This window comes from Protopterus annectens, chromosome 3.part0 (assembly GCF_019279795.1).
Source record: "Protopterus annectens isolate FY-2018-M chromosome 3.part0, PAN1.0, whole genome shotgun sequence".
Classification (NCBI taxonomy): domain Eukaryota; kingdom Metazoa; phylum Chordata; order Ceratodontiformes; family Protopteridae; genus Protopterus; species Protopterus annectens.
The window spans coordinates 1,619,095,547-1,619,112,683 of NC_056731.1; the positions used below are offsets into that span (position 1 = coordinate 1,619,095,547).

At 45.5% G+C, this 17,137-nt stretch overlaps 1 protein-coding gene across 1 annotated transcript in view; it reads right to left on the minus strand.

The window, feature by feature from the left end:
* Positions 1-17,137, minus strand: part of UBR5 (ubiquitin protein ligase E3 component n-recognin 5) — a 3,965,620-nt gene that overhangs the window by 2,784,001 nt on the left and 1,164,482 nt on the right. The window lies entirely within an intron of this gene.

The following is a 17,137-nucleotide window of genomic DNA, read 5'->3' on the forward strand; positions in this document are numbered from 1 at the left end:
TACACCATTCAACTAGGTACCGCCGAATCCATTTTTGATAAAAACTCAACACACTGAACTAGAAGCTCCATGAAGCAGCAATTCCTTAACTCCTTTGAACTTTCAATACACTGAGATGTTTTCCCAACAAAATACAAGAAACACCTCACTAGCAGAAAGATACTTTGACATGTCAATTGGCAAACTTAACTTAATTGCAGATGCAGCCACATACAAAGCTCAAGTTATCACTGTAAAACCTTGTTTTTAAACAAGTCTACCTGCCTGCACCAAATCAAAACTTACTACCCTACAAGCTTTTTTTGTTCCATAAATTCCTGTAAACAGAATTTTAACATGGTTTGGAACTGTCTAACAATGAATGGGTTATCTATTAATTAAAACTAATGTCATGCTTCATAATGCAACAAATCCAGTCCTAAATGAACTTATCTCTTTGCCTAAAGTAAAACAAAAGATACCTCAGTGCGATTACAGGCTAAACTTTTCTTCCATCGCTACAATGAAATTTAAAAACACAAAAAGGTACAAAATTAACAAAATTTCAAGCTTTAATTCCAGAAGCTAGGTATGCTACTGCTCGAAATGTCCTTATTCCAAGGGTAGAATATGGTCTGCCTAGTCTTGACCTCAACTCCATCCTAAATATATCCAGTAATAAAAACTGGAAACAAATTTTTGTTTTTGAAATGTCTAACACAGTAGTGTTTTTGAAGTCTGCCAACTAGTTACACTCCAAAAAAAAGTGTTCTTGACTACCTCTCTCTCTCCCATACCAAACCTCCAGCATTTGCAGTCTGGCGCCTGGAATCTAGAGACTTTAAATGGCCAGAGGGATCAGACGGGCCTTCAGAGAACGATGCCGCCCCCCCCCCCCTCGGCGTCGGAAGTCAGTTTCAGTATAGCCTCAGCAGACATGCTCTTGCCGACAGATTGTGCGTCATCCGTGGAGGTACCCGCTCTATCCGATGTGGCGGATCCGGATCCTTCTACCAGGCCAATGTCAGCCACAGGCTGTGGATTGGACGGAAGAAGCTCAGGGGTAGATGAAGGCCGTAGGGTCTTGGCCTTCTTTTTAGGTGGTTCCGAAGGAATGTCTGAGGAGCTCGACATTCCTGAAGTAATCTGTTTAAGGCATTGGTTTTCTAAGTAAAGGTTTAACGTGTGCAAGTGTGCAGTGTCTTGTGGTCGTGCGACCGTTCCAAACAGAAAAGGCACTTATCATGTGCATCCTTGTGAGGGATCTGGCGGCCGCACTGACACCTGCCCTTTCTGGAGACATGAACAGGCAATACAATTTTAAAAGAAAGGACCGAAAAGGTCCCCAACTGGGTACTTATCTTACTTACTCGAATCAGACGTCAGTGGTAGCAGTAGCACCTGGCGTATGACTGGATACTGAAGTTCTGAGAGCTGGTGCGTGCCGACTTCACTTTTATGGCCCTCATTCCCTCAGCCACGTCAGATGTCACATGCACCTCAAAGGGACTGAAAACTTTTGTATACTGGCTGTATGTACGTGAGACAAGAGGAGTAAACCCATATGCAGAATACTGCAACATGTGTATATAAGGACATCTACCTGAGGCATACCCCATCGATGGACCATGTCCTGAAACACATCCCTGTGAAGCATCCATTTGTGGGACTGAGTCATGGACCTGGTCCGTGTGTCTGCCACCACAGTCTGAGTCGAGGGAATATAAACTACCTGGAGGGAAAGCTGACTCGGGACAACTAATTCCCAGGCCTTCAAGGCCAGTCTGCACAACAGGTAAGACTTTGTCCCTCCCTGTTTGCTGACATACCAAAGTACCGTGGTATTGACTGTAAACCATCTTAACACCCCCGAGACAGATGAGGTTTGAAGATTTGTAGGCCGAAGATCAGGGCCCTCATCTCCTTTACACTGATATGCTCCCTATTCTGGGCTGGAGACTAGACATCTTTGACCCTTCATGAGTCCAGAGCTGCTCCACATCCCATGTCTGATGCATCAGTATAGAGGACCTGAGTGGGAGCAGGTGGTTGCAAGGGTAAACCTCGATTCATAGCCACTTGTTGGATCCACCAGTGTAATTCCTTTTTCAGGCAAGACAGAGGTGGGATAAACTCCAGAGGATGGGAGTACTGCACCCATACTGTTCTCAAAAAAACACTGGAATTTCTTCATGTGCAACTTGGCTAAGGGGAGCATGGGAAATGTGGAGGCAATGAACCCCAGAAGGCGAAAAACTGCCTGGCAGTCAGTGATTGTGGGAAGCAAGAGGTCCTGGAAGTAGGAGGTGAGGGACAGGATCTTTTCTGGGAGTAAAGAAGCCAACATCCTGTCTGATCAGATCCTGCAGCCCAGAAAGATGTGATCTTGGGAAGGAACCAGAGAAGATTTCTGGTAATTGATTGTGAATGATAGACTCTCTAACAGTGGCACTGTGAAGGAGAGGGTTCTCCTGGAGGATGTCTAGAGGCTGAGCCTGGAGGAGAAGGTTGTCTAGGTACGGAAGGATCTGTATGTCCTGTAGCCTGAAAAAGATTATGACAGGAGTTAAACATTTTGTGAACACTCTCAGGGCCATAGAAAAACCAAAAGGCAAGGCACAGAATTGAAAATGTGAATAAGCAATAGCAAAGTGAAGGAATTTCCTGAACCGCAGATGAATGGGAATATGAAGATTGGCATTCTTGATGTCTAGTGAAACCATGAATGCCTGAGGAAGGATAAGATGGAGAAAGGTAGGTAAGGTTAACATACAAAAGGTGGGAACTTTTAAAAAGGTATTTAGATGGGAGAGGTCTAGAATGGGTCTCCAAGGACCATACTTCCTATGTAGCAGGAACATCCTACAGTAGAACCCTTTTCCTACTTGGAAGGGGGACATCACCTCAACTGTGCCCTGAGATAGGAGGTTAGAAATGATTTGGGTAAAGAGTTCTAGCTGTTTTTTAGGAGGTTGGGGAATACCACTGAAAGGGGAGGAGTCTTTCACACCATAAAGTAAGCTTGCAGGATGACGGAATGGACCCAAGAATCCTGAAAGTACAGTTGTGTACTTACCATAAATGTAGATGTTCGAGTGTATTCACTGTTGCAGTCATTACACTTGGGCTATCCTGCTGGCAGGCTACCCGCAGTCGGCCCGAATTCCAAAGTCCTGGTCCGGCGTCAGTTGCTGTCGCCTCTTCCCTGACGTCAGTGCTCCAGGGGTATAAAAGATGCAACAGACGCCATTTTCTTCAGTTTTTCTTGCCCCAGATGTCAGGTGCCCCCAAAAGGGGAAGCTAAACTAATGCCAATAAGTATGCATGCACTAAAGTAAACATTTCCTTCATCTACAAGCAAATGCACCACATAGGTTGTATAGAATAGAGAAATACAGATAAGTCCCAGCAAAGAAAAGGGGGATGGTGGGTGGGTAACCTGGACTGAAACAGTGAATACACTCGAACATCTACATTTATGGTAGGTACACAACTGTACTATGTTCATCGTGTTTCACTGTTGTAGTCATTACACTTGGTTTGAATCCCAAAGCTAAGGTTGGGTGGCTGGGTCTAAATAGGATTAGGAGAGGCTATAAGACCCTGCAGAATTGCAGTGACAAAGCCTGCTCTGGATTTAGAGTAGAGAGGTAAGTGGTAGTGCCTTGTAAAAGTGTGCACTGAACTCCAAGTTGCAGCCTTTTAAAATGTCTTTGGCTGGTACTCCTCTGAAGAAGGCTGCTGACGTGGCTGCTGCTCTGGTTGAATGTGGCCTAATTAGGCACTGATTTGCCATGTTGTGAATAGTAGAAACGAATGCAGTGGCCTATCCATTTTGAAATAGTCTGCTTTGAGATAGCCTTTCCTTGTGATCCTGCAGCATATGCCACTAAGAGTTGCTCAGTCTTTCTGAAAGCTTTAGCTCTGTCCAAGCAGAAGCGTAGCTGTCTGTGTATGTCCAAAGAATGCAAGAGTCTCTCACCCTTATTCTGTGGGTTTGGATAAAATGTAGGCAAATGAATGGTTTGGTTAAGGGTCACACTGGACACTACTTTAGGCATAAATGTTGGGTTTGTCCTCAGAGAAACCCTGTCTGGATGGAAAATGACAAAAGGTTCTACAGCCATGAGTGCCTGTAACTCTGAGACTTGTCTTGCAGAGGTTATTGCTAGGAGCAGAGCTGTTTTCCATGATAAGAACTTTATCTCAGCTGTATTGGCTGGCTCAAAAGGAGGCAGTGTGAGTTTTTCCAAGACATAATTGAGGACCCATGCAGGTATTGGTGCTCTCCTTGGAGGTCTTATGTTTTTGGCCCCTCTGAGGTACTGCTTTAGCAATGGATGAGAATAAATAGGTGGTTCCGTATTGTAATGAGCTGAAATGACAGAGGCATGGATTTTAATTGATGAAAAGGATAGGCCTTTGTCCAGCAACTCAGTTAGGGATTGCAAAATCTGAAGAATATTTGGTACAAATGTGTCAATTCCTTGTGCCTGGTTCCAAGCACAGAATCTCTTCCATTTTTCTGCAGAAGATTTTCTGGTACTGGGCCTCCTGGCCTCCAAAATAACACCCATCACTGCTTTGGAGAGAGGTGTGTTCTGAATGGCTACATTATCCGCCATGCTGCCAGATTTAGGGTCCTGAGTTGGCTGTGCAGAATCTGATTGTTTTGTTGCGTCAGTAAGTGAGGAATTAGAGGCAATGTCCAGGCTGGGCCTTGAGACAAGCACTTTAGGATTGGGTACCAGTGCTGGCGGGGCCAGTCTGGGGCAATAAGAATCATTTTTGGCTTCTCTTGTCTGACCTTTAGGAGTACCTTTGGGAGGAGAGGCAGAGGAGGAAAGGCATATATTGTTAGGGTTTTCCAGCTGAATGATAGAGCATCCACTTTCAATGCTTGCTTGTGATAAGTCCTTGTGCAGAATCTCTGTAGTTGGCAGTTGTGAGGGGAGGCAAATAGATCCATGTCGGGGCCATCCCGATTTCTTTATCATGCTGAAGACTTGTGGATCCAGTTTCCACTTGTGGGGATCCGTGAGGTTTCTGCTTAGTTTGTCTGCCAGAGTATTTATTTTTCCTGGCAGGAATTGTGCTTGCAGGTGTACTTGGTAAGTCAATGCTGTGTCCCACAAAGTCATGGCTAGTCGGCAGAGGGGATAGGAATGTGTGCCTCCCTGCTTATGTACCACATGACTGTAGTATTGTCCATCTTTATCAGTTGTCCTGGATGAAGCAGATCCTTGAAGGCTGTCAGGGCATTTTGAACAGCTAGCATATCTTTTTGATTGATATGAAGATGGATTTGGCTTGCGGACCATGTGCCCTGAATACATTTTCCTGCCATGTGTGCCCCCCAGGCAGAGTCTGATGCATCTGTTGTTAATGTCTGCCTGGCTGTGGGGCAAAGTGAATGGCTGTCCCTTGTTGTGGTGACAGGCATGTGCCCACCATCGAAACTCCTGTTGCAGGCAGGGAATGAGGGTAATTAATGCTTCCAGGCTGTCGCAATGTTGAGTCCAAACACTTTTTAGATACCATTGTAGTTTCCTCATATGCAGTCTTGCATATGGAATTAGCAGAATGCAGGATGCCATGAAACCCAAAGCCTGCAGAATTTTTCTTGCAGACAACTGGGTCTTTGTTGCCAACATTTTCAAGTAAGAAGTCAGTTGCCTTTGTTCGTCTGGCATGAGATAAGCCATCTGGGCAGTTGTATTTAAGTTTGCACCCAGGACTATTATCTCTTGAGAGGGTAGTAGTTTTTATTTATTTTCGTTTACTGTGTACCCTAGGCATATTAGTAATCTTTTTACAAATGCCAGATGCTTTAGTAGAATGTCCTTGTTCTCTGCTTGAATAAGGCAGTCGTCCAAGTAAGGATATATTTGAATTCCTCTTTGTCTGCAAAATGCAATTACTGGTGCCAGGCATTTTGTGAAGACCCTGGGCGCAGTAGATAAGCCAAAGGGCAGTGCAGAGAATTGGTAGTGCATTGAGCAAGCTATGAATCTGAGGTATCTTCTGCAAATTTGTCTGATTGGGACATGCAGGTATGCCTCCTTTAAGTCCAATGTTACAAGCCAAGCCTTCTTGCCCAGCATGGGCAGAAGTTGTTGCAGAGTCAACATTTTGAATTTTGGAATGTCCAGAAATGTGTTTAAAATAGACAGGTCGAGTATTGGTCTCCAGGCCTTGTCCTTTCTGGGTACCAAGAAAAGTCTGGAGTAAAATCCTTGTCCCTGCTCTTGCTGCGGCACTCGCTGAATGGCCCTCATGTCTAAGAGAAATTAAACTTGTTTTTGTGCCTCTGCCCATTGATTGTGGCAGGCGAGGCATACCTTTTGACCTTGGCAGGGTGTGAAAATGGAGCCTGTAGCCCTGTGACACTATATTCAAGACCCATTTGTCCTGGGTGATCATGTGCCAATTTTGCGGAAAAAAGTGCTAGTTTTCCCCCTAAGGGGGCTGCCAATAGATAAGTGCTTAGTGCTGGCAGAGGAAAGTCATTGGGACTGTTTCCTGTATGGCTGAGATTTGTCTTCTCCGCTTTTGGAGGTAGAAGTACCCCATTGTTTAGACCTGTATGAGCCTTGGGGCTGGGATTTACCTCTGGGGCATCTGTATCTGCCTCTTTGTAGCCTGTCTGACACTGGAAAGGACCAATTCTTTGAAGGCCAGTTCCTGCTAAATCTGGGTGGCTGTACCTGTAAGAAATCCTTAACCGTCTGCATAGACTTCACTTTGTCCTCCATTTTCTTCAACACCTCTTCTGCTTTAACACCAAACTAAGTATCATGCTGTAGTGGAGCATCTAATAATTTTGCTTTAACATGATCAGGCAGATTCTGTTCCCTTAACCAAGCATGCCTCCTAATGACAGTACCCATAACAGCGGCACTGCAGGAGGCCTCCATTGTCTCAAAACCACATTGCAAAGTATGCTTTCCCACTTGTTCCCCTGCATGCAATAAATCCTGCATTTCTTTGTTTTCTGCACATTCAGAATTTGTCAACATTTTCTGTTTAAGCAGTGACATTAAGTATTGCTGATATTTAAGCATGTTAAACTGACAATTTAAAGCTCTTACAGCCAAGGTAGCAGAAGTATAAATCTTTTTCTCCCATCTGTCCAGAGCCCTTGAATCCCTGTCTGCGGGGATAGGGTTTTTTGGAGTGGAAGCCTTGACCCCTTTAGGACCCTGAGATATTGTTTCTGGGTCAGCAGCAGGGTTTTTATAAAGAAATTTATGGGAATCTGGAACCCTGTAGTACCTGCCTGGCTTAACAGGTGCTAGAGGTAAAGAGTCTGGAGACAGGCCGGACTCTGAAAATACATCTACAATGTCTAAAACAGGAGGAATAGCAAGAGGCCTGTGTTGAGGAAGTAAAAGGAAGTCTCTAAGCCTTTTCTTAGATTCTGAGTAGTCTTAGCTCTCTCCCAGTGGAAGTGCTTCGTCATGGTATGCAGGGTTTCCCCAAAAGAATAACCCTCAAGAGGAGAGGCTGAAGGGTTAGATTCTTCAGCATCAGAATCCTCATAAGGAGGAAGAGAGAATTCCTGTTCAGAAGAGGAATCAGAGGAAATGGAAACCTGATCTGAAGATTCATATTCTGTCTCTTGCCTAGGCCCTCTTATCAGGAGAGGGATGGGAACCCCTGATCAAAGTAATTAGGTCTTCGGCCATTTTGAGCATCTGTTTTTTAGGCATGGAGGCCTGTCCATGGGATTGCTGTACTTGTTTCTTTGTCTTTAGTGGAGCTTTAGTCTTTGCCTTTGAAGCTGGAGTCGGTTTTACATATAACTGTGTAGGCCTGAAAAGACCCTCAGAAGCTGATGCCTGCTCAGCGGCTCCGGACCCATCTGAAGGGATATTTTCCGAGTGTCCAATACCTTGAGTTTCCTGCGGCCTAGTCGGCTCCATGTGGGAGTCTGAAGCGGCCTGCGGCTCTGAGGTAGCATCAGGGACTATGAAAGCGCCTCACTGAGAACCGGTGACTGGCTTAGAAGAAGCCTCTTCGTCAGTTTTGGACCTCGGATGCCTGTCCTTTTCCTTTTCCTTGCGTTTCTTGTGAATTGCGGTAGTCGGATGGCTATCCGACGACATCGTGTTGTTACATCTTCGGCCAAAGTAGTGAAATGCAAAATCGTGCCGACACATAATAGTGCGTTGGTTAAATCTAGCACAAAACCTACAATTAGCGACATTGTAATCAGGGCCTAGGCAAGGAATACAATAAGAATGGAAGTCCTTATGAGGTATTTGCTTCCCACAAGAAATACAATTATTAACTTTTTCTGACATCGGTCTGGAGCAAGAAAAAAAGTTTCCCTAATCGGGTACTTAGCTTTAAATGAAGACTTCGGATCTGAAATTCGAACAAGAAAATCTCAGGAGTCGGCCAACCGGCACTTGCGAACTGCTTTTGCTTTGGGCACCGCGTGGCAAGAAAGACTGAAGAAAATGGCATCGGCTGCATCTTTTATACCCCTGGCGCACTGATGACGGGGAAGAGGTGACAGCAACCAAAGCCGGACCAGACTTTGGAATTCGGGCCGACTGCGGGTAGCCCGCCAGCAGGATAGCCAAAGTGTAATGACTGCAACAGTGAAACACGATGAACATTTATCTACTTCCAAGCAGGGAGAGAAAGAGAGAGAGGCAAAGGGATAGATGTGTTGATAGCTTGGGAGACTGGCAGTCACAGACTGTCTGGCTTAGCCTGAAAGGGCTGTTTTTGTATGGAAGTAGAGGAGGCAGATTTTGATGAAAAAGTACAGTTTTGTACCTACCATAAATGTAGATGTCCGAACTGGATAGCATCTGCAGTCATAACAACTGGGTTGTCCTGTCGTCAGGCAGCCCTTCAGTCGGCCGGATTCCAAAGTCCGGGTCCGGCTTCGGCTGATGTCGCACTTCACCCGACGTCATCTCTGTTGGTCTTCGGGTATAAAAGCATCAGCCGACGCCATTTTCCTCAGTGTTTCTTGCCCCAGATGCCAGTAGCCCTCTTGAAGGCTAAAATTTGGATAGATGCCAATGTTTCCAAAAAAAATAGAGGTAAACACAAAAATAAGCATGTATGTACATATATACAAACAAATACACCATAAAAGACTCCCCCCACCAGCTAGCTATTAGGAGGGTAAACACCCTAGGAGTACCACAGAGGGAAGGAGGAGGGTAATCCTGACTGCAGATGCTATCCAGTTCGGACATCTACATTTATGGTAGGTACAAAACTGTACTATGTCCTTCATGGATGCATCTGCAGTCATAACAACTGGGTAGAATACCATAGCCAACTAGGGGAGGAGGATAAAAGTAGATTATGGTGTGTTTAGGATCCCTTGCAGTACAGCAGTGGCAAACCCTGCTCGGGATCTGGAATATAGAGGCAAATTATAATGCTTGGCAAATGTATGCACGGAGGTCCAAGTAGCCGCCTCAATAATGTCTTTGGTTGCCACTCCTCGTAAGAAGGCTGTGGTAGTGGCTGTTGCCCTTGTAGAATGAGGTCTTATGTTCTGTGGAATTGGTTTTCCATGGAAGGAGTAACAGAATCGTATGCAATTTCCTATCCATTTGGAGATTGTCTGTTTGGAAATAGCTTTTCCTTCCCTTCCTGTTGCATAGGCTACAAAAGTTGGTCAGTCTTTCTGCTATTTTTGTTCTGTCCAAGTAGTAGCGTAGCTGTCTATGTACATCCAAGGTATGCAGTATTCTTTCCCTCTGTTTTGTGGGTTGGGAAAGAAGGTAGGTAGGTGGATTGCCTGGTTTAAAGACACTCTGGATACCACCTTAGGCATAAATGTAGGATTAGTCCTCATGGACACTATCTTGGTGGAAGATTAGGAAGGGTTGCACTGCCATTAAGGCCTGTAGTTCTGAAACCCTCCTTGCTGAAGTAATTGCCAGTAGGAAAGCAGTTTTCCATGACAGGTCTTGTAGGTCTGCTGTTGCTGCTGGTTCAAAGGGTGATAGTGTCAACTTTTCTAGCACAAAGTTTAAGTCCCAAGCTGGTAATGGTGGTTTCCTTGGAGGTTTTACATTCTTGATTCCTCTGAGGAACTGCCTGAGCAAAGTGTGCGAAAAAACAGGTGGATCAAAGCTGTATTCTGCTGAAATAGCTGATGCCTGTATCTTGATGGAGGAGTAGGACAGGCCTGAATGAAGAAGTTCGGCCAGATACTCCAGAATGTTAGGCATATCTATGTTTGACACATCTTTTCCTCTTTCCGTACTCCAAATAACAAACCTTTTCCATTTTCCAGCATAGTTCCTTCTTGTTGAAGGTCTGCGTGCTTCAAGAATAATGTCTTTAACTCTTTGGGAAAGTTCTGGATTAGCTGCTGCTATGTGATGTTCCATGCAGTCAGTTGCAACATTTTTAGGTTTGGATGTATGATGCTGTAGTTGTTCTGAGTTAACATTAAGGGCATCAGGAGTATTGGCCACATATTGTTCCGAGACATGCTCCTCAGCAGTGGGTACCAGTGTTGTCTTGGCCAGTTTGGAGCTATCAGGATTATCCTTGGACGTTCTTCCTTGATTTTTAGTAGTACTTTGTGTATCAAGGGAAGAGGTGGGAATGCATATGCTGTTAGGCCTTTCCAGCTGAAGGAGAGCGAATCCACTTTCCATGCTAGTGGGTGGAATGTCCTTGTGCAGAACTTTTTGTGCTGGTGATTGGGAGGTGATGCGAATAGATCTATCTGAGGCATTCCCCATTTCTTTGGGATGGTCTTGAAGATGTCCGGGTGCAGCTTCCATTCGTGGGCATCCGATGTGGTTCTGCTTAATATGTCTGCTAGAGTATTTTCTTTTCCCGGTACAAATATTGCCTGTAACTGGATGTTGTAGCTGAGTGCCAGGGTCCACAGCTCCAAAGTCATTCTGCATAGGGGATATGAATGAGTGCCTCCCTGTTTGTTGATGTACCACATGACTGTGGTGTTGTCTGTCCTTATCATCAACTGGCCCTCTTGGAGAAATGGTTTGAACTTTTGGATTGCCAGTTTTACTGCCAGCATTTCTCTTAGGTTGATGTGCAGGTGAAGTTGATCCTGTGTCCACATCCTAGGTCTGAAGCGTCTGTTGTGATGGTCTGGCTTGCTTGACATCTGCGAAAGGGTAGGCCTGGGTTTGACTGACATGCCTGAGCCCACCATAGGAACTCCTGTTTTAAGCATGGAATTAGTGGGATTTCTGTTTCTAGGCTGTGTCTGTGTTGGGACCATAAATTCTTTAGGTACCACTGTAGTTTTATCATATGTAGTCTGGCAAATGGGACCAAGATTATGCATGATGCCATGAAGCCCAAGGCCTGCAGTACTTTTCTTGCTGTTAACTTGTTCAGTTTTGTTAGTGCCAAGAAGTAAAGAGGGAGTTCTTTTGTTTTTCTGTAGTCAGGAATGCCATTTGTTTTACTGTGTCCAATTCAGCCCAAGAATGTCCTTGTTTGGGATGGTATCAGCCTTGACTTTTGTAAATTGACTGTGTATCCCAGTGCTTGTAGCAAGTAAATGACCCTTTGTAAATCTGTTGTCAGCTTGCTTTTGTTGTCCCCTTGTAGCAGGCAGTCGTCCAGGTATGGGTAAATTTGAATTCCCTGTAGTCTGCAATGGGCGATTACTGATGCCAGGCATTTTGTGAATACTCTGGGTGCAGTAGATAAGCCAAAGGGCAATGCTGAGAATTGATAGTGCTCTGATCCTGCAAGAAATCTGAGGTATCTTCTGCAGATTGGTCGAATGGGGACGTGCAGGTATGCCTCCTTGAGATCTAGAGTTACCAGCCAAGACTCCTTGCCCAGCATGGGAAGAAGTTGCTGTAGGGTCAGCATTTTGAATTTTGGGACAATGATGTATGTATTTAAGGTGGACAGGTCGAGAATTGGTCTCCAACTTTTTCCTTTCTTGGAACTAGGAATAGTCTGGAGTAGAACCCTTTCCTTGCTCTGCTGTTGGCACTCTTTCCACAGCTCTCATGTTTGCTAACTCCATTATCTGTTGTAGTGCCTCTGTTTTTTGATTTGGAGGTAGATTTGGCATTCCTCTTTTGACTGGTAAAGTGTGGAAGTGAAACCGGTAACCTTGATCTATGGTTTGTAAAATCCACTTGTCTTTTGTTATGTAGTGCCAGTTCTTTGAAAATAAGGTTAACTTTCCGCCTAGAGGAGCTGCTATTTGTTCCCTGGTAGGCGGATTTAGGGTTAAGTCACTGTGGTTGTGCTGATGTAGTGGCAGTGGTTGTGTCTGTGCCTCTGTTGTTATCTTGCCACTGTCGTCCTCTGTAGGCACCTCCTCTGGATTGGTTTCTGCCTCTGGAACGTCTATTCCTGCCCCTTTGAAATTTTGTGGAGTCAGGAAAGGACCAATTTTTGGCAGGCCACTTCCTGCTAAACCTTGGGGGTTGAACCTGCAAGAAATCTTTAACCGTTTGAACAGATTTTGCCTTTTCTTCCATTTTCTTCATAACCTGCTGGGCAGGTGTACCAAACAAACTTGTCTTATCCATAGGAGCATCTAGCAACTTAGCTTTAACATGATCCGGTAAAGCTTGCTCCTTTAGCCATGCATGCCTTCTTATCACTGCGCCAGTCATGGCTGATCTAAATGAAGCCTCCAGTGCATCATAGCCACATTTTAAGGAATGGTTGCTAACCTGTTGTATGTTATTTACCATTTCTAATACATATTTCTTATCAAGAGATTCATCAGTGGTTAGTTTTTTAGTTAACTGATCAAGCATAAACTCTTGGTATTGTATCATGTGAAACTGACAGTTTAAAGCTCTCGCTGAGAGAGTAGCTGAAGTGTAGACCTTTTTACCCCATCTGTCTAATGACCTTGCTTCCCTTTCAGAAGGAATAGGGTTTTTAGCTATGGTCGCGGCTACTGCCTTGGGACCCTGGGATATAGTTTCGGGGTCTGCAAGTGGGGCCTAGTAAAGGTGGTGATGAGTATCTGGCACCCTGTAAAATCTGTCTGGTTTGGCAGGGGCTGGGGGTAAAGAATCTGGAGCGGAGCAGACATCATTGAAAGCATCATCCACCACAGAGAGAACAGGAGGTATAGCTAAGGGCCTGTGCTGTGGGAGGTGCAGAAAGGTCCTAGGTCTTTTTCTGGAGTCTGAAAAATCCTGTTGCTGCCATTGGAACTGCTCTCGCATGGCATGTAAGGTTTCCCAAAGGAGAATTCTTCTGGTGGGGAAGCAGCTGGAATGGATTCTTCAGCATCAGAATCTTCAAAATTGGAGAAAGGAGCCTCTGGCTGGTCAGTTATGTCTGATTCATCAGCAGAATCATCAGAGGACACTGGCTCAGGGGCTCTGCCCTAGGTCTCTTCTCTGGGGCTGAGAGGCCCTGTCTGGGTGAGATTGAGATCCTCTAATTAATGAAATTAAATCTTCTGCCAAAGTAAGCATTTGAGAACTAGAAGAGGGCCTGGTTGTGGGGGGTTTAACAGGCACTGTCTTAGTAGTCTTGGCTGCTTTAGCCCTGGCGAAGGCCTTAATGGACATGGCTGCTGGAGGCCTAGCAGTACCACGTGCTGGGGTAGAGACATCCAAGGGAATGGTGTCTGATAAGTCAGTGGCAACCACCGTAGTGGATAAAATTTCTGAGGCCGATTCAAGAGTGGTAGCAGGGGCCTCAGTTGTAGAGATAGGTTCAGCTGTACTTTGATCAGTTTTCTCGGTTTCGGTCTTTATCTTTGCGTTTTTTGGCAGATTGGGTAGTCGGAGGATCCGACGGCATAATGTACGCAAAATCAGAACCGAAAAACTGTTCTGCAAACTCCGACCGACGCCTAAGCGTTCGTCGGTTGAAAGAAGCACAGGCCGAACAGGCTGCTACGTCGTGGGCTGGGCCTAAACAAGGCAGACAATAAGAGTGGAAATCTTTATGAGGTATTTGTTTCCCACAGGTTAAACAATTAACTTTTTCTGACATCGGCTGAGGCAAGAAAGAGTCCCCAACGGGGTACTTAGCTTTAGAAGTCTTCGAAGTAGTATTCGGTAGAAGTAATCTCTGGATCCGACGGACCGGCACTTGCGAACAGCTTCTGCTTCGGGCGCCACGCGGCAAGAAAGACTGAGGAAAATGGCGTCGGCTGATGCTTTTATACCCGAAGACCAACAGAGATGACGTCGGGTGAAGTGCGACATCAGCCGAAGCCGGACCCGGACTTTGGAATCCGGCCGACTGAAGGGCTGCCTGACGACAGGACAACCCAGTTGTTATGACTGCAGATGCATCCATGAAGGACATCTGATGTTCTTCATCTCACATTGCTGCAGTCCTTACACTTGGGTAGTCCGCTGTCCTCGGTCGGCCCGAATATCAAAGTATAAGGCTGACGTCGGTCAAGGCGCATTTGACTGACATCAGGACGTCAGGGTACAAATGCGCATGACCAACGTCATATCCTCAGTCTTTTTTGCCGCATGGTCCGATGCAGAAGCAGCGTTGCAAGTGCCGGTTGGCGTTCTGAAATTGTTCGATTTCGGAGTTTCAGACCGAGTCAAAGTTGGCTAAGTACCCGTTGGGAATATTTTAGTTTTTCTTGCCTCAGTGGTTTACCGGATGTCAGAAAAGTGAATAATTGTATTTCTTGTGGGAAACAGATACCGCATAGAGACTACCATACTTTGTGTATTCCTTGTTTAGGGCCTGAGCACGACGTTGTTGGGTGTCGCTCTTGTGCTAGATTCAATAAGCGCACTATTAAGAGAAGATTAGATTGTGCCAGGTTAGTCTTCGGGAAGCGGTGCAATTATAAAATGCCGTCGGATGCTCCGACGCCCGCTTCTTCGAAGAAGCGCAAGGACAAAGCAGTTAAACCTAGGCTGGAGGAACCGTCAGTACCGGACGCCGGTTCTTTAGAGGTGTCGGTGGAGCCGGTGGTTCCACCGGAGGTTTCTTTGGGATCCCAGGGAGAGACTTTGTTATTGCAGGATGTGGCCTCTCAGGAGGCAGGCCAGGCTGATGGGGCTTCTCAGGTTACTATACTCCCCTCCCTGCCTAGGGTGGTTAGGCCCTCTCCTTCTGTTTCCAAGGCATCTCCCAGGGGCAGGCCAGGTTTAGCTTCAGTTGGTGTTACTCCTAGCTCTTCAGGAACTGTGCCCAAGAAGCATATGCTTAAAATGGCAGAAGATTTGATTACTTTGATTAGGGGTTCTATGCCCCCTCCTGATAAGAGACCTAGGGTGGAGCCTGAGCTAGGGAGTTTTGAGCAGGCTTCAGATGTTTCAGAGTCTTCGGCTGAAGACTTGCAGGAGTACTCTCCTTATTCTGATTCTGATGTGGATGATTCTACTCCTTCTGCTTCTCCTCCTGAGGATTTTTCTTTTCAGAAACTCTTCATTCCATGAGGGAGCATTTTAAGTGGGAAGGTCAGGACTTCTCTGATTCCAGGAAAAGGCTTAGGGAATTTTTGTTTTTACCCCAGCATAGGCCTTTGGCTATACCTCCTGTTTTGGATGTAGTGGAAGATGTTTTTACAGAGGCTTCTCTTAATCCTGATTCTTTGCCTCCTGCTCCTGTTAAACCGGATAGGTATTACAGGGTGCCTGAAGCTCATAAGTATCTTTTTAAGAGTCCTAGGGCAGACCCAGAAACTGTTAGCCAGGGGCCTAAAGGTGTTAAGGCTTCTGTTGTTAAGAATCCAGTTCCTGCAGACAAAGAGGCCAGGGCCTTGGATAGATGGGGAAAGAAAGTTTATACTTCTTCCACTCTTGCTATGAGGGCTTTGAATTGCCAGTTTCACATGTTGAAATACCAAAACTATCTCCTTTCACAATTAAAGTCTAAGGTTGATGCTCTGGCAGAAGGTATTGATTGTAAAGAGTTGCAAGATTTAGTACATGTTTCTGAACAGGTGGGTAAGCATTCTTTGCAATGTGGTTTTGATGCTGTACAGGCCTCGTCTAGGGTGGCTGCCACTGGGTCAGTTCTTCGCAGACACGCCTGGCTGAGGGATCAAAATTTATCTGAACATGTTAAAACAAGGATTTTAGATGCTCCTTTACAATCTGACGTGTTGTTTGGTCCTCCTGTTGAGGCAGTTTTAAAGAAAATGGAAGACAAGGCTAAGTCTATGCAGACTATTAAAGATGTTTTGCAGGTCCAGCCTCCAAAGTTTAGTAGAAATTGGCCTACTAAGGGGTGGACGTATCCTTCTTATGATTCCCAGTCTAGGGGTAGATCTAGACGTGGTAGGGGCAGAGCTCAGGGCTCTTTCAGGCCTAGAACAGGGAGTTCTCCTGCACAGTCTTGGTGAGGGCAGGGGTCAGTCCTTTCGTAAACAGACCCAATGACCTACCTTTTCAACTGCCAGAGCCTTCTCGTCTGGCAGCACCTTTGGGAGGAAGGTTGGCACTTTTCAAAGAAAATTGGAGTTTATTTACCCAAGACAGATGGGTATTGGATATCATACACCACGGTTACAGGTTTTATTTCCATACCTTGCCTCCTTTCAAAGGCATGCCAGACGTTCCTCCTCAACAAAGAATAGAGGCTCACAAGCAAGTTTCTCTGTTACTCCAAATAGGGGCCATACAGCCGGTCCCTATGCCAGAAGTGGGCCTAGGATTTTATTCTCGCCTGTTCCTAGTACCAAAGAAGGGGAACACGTGGAGGCCAATTTTGGATTTATCTACCCTCAACACTTATCTGGACATTCCCAAGTTCAAAATGTTGACTTTACAGCAGCTTTTACCTCTGCTGGGCAAAGATCATTGGATGGTAACTTTGGATCTCAAGGAGGCTTACCTTCATGTTCCTATCAGACTAAGTTGCAGGAAGTATCTGCGTTTTCGAGCTGGGACTTCTCACTATCAGTTCTCTGCATTGCCCTTTGGCTTATCTACTGCCCAGAGTGTTCACGAAAGTTCTGGCTCCAGTGATAGCTTTCTTCAGGCTAAAAGGAATACAGATCTATCCTTATTTGGACGACTGCCTGATTCTGGCTCAAGGAAGAAGAGCTTCTTCATCATTTGGAATATGTGATAGCAGTGCTAAGATGCCTGGGGTATTCTGTGAGCGAAATAAAGTCCAGTCTAGTACCCTCTCAGGACATGTGCTTTCTGGGTGTGAGACTGAATACAGCATCCCAGATGGCCTTTTTAACCCCGGACAAACAAAAGAGTCTATC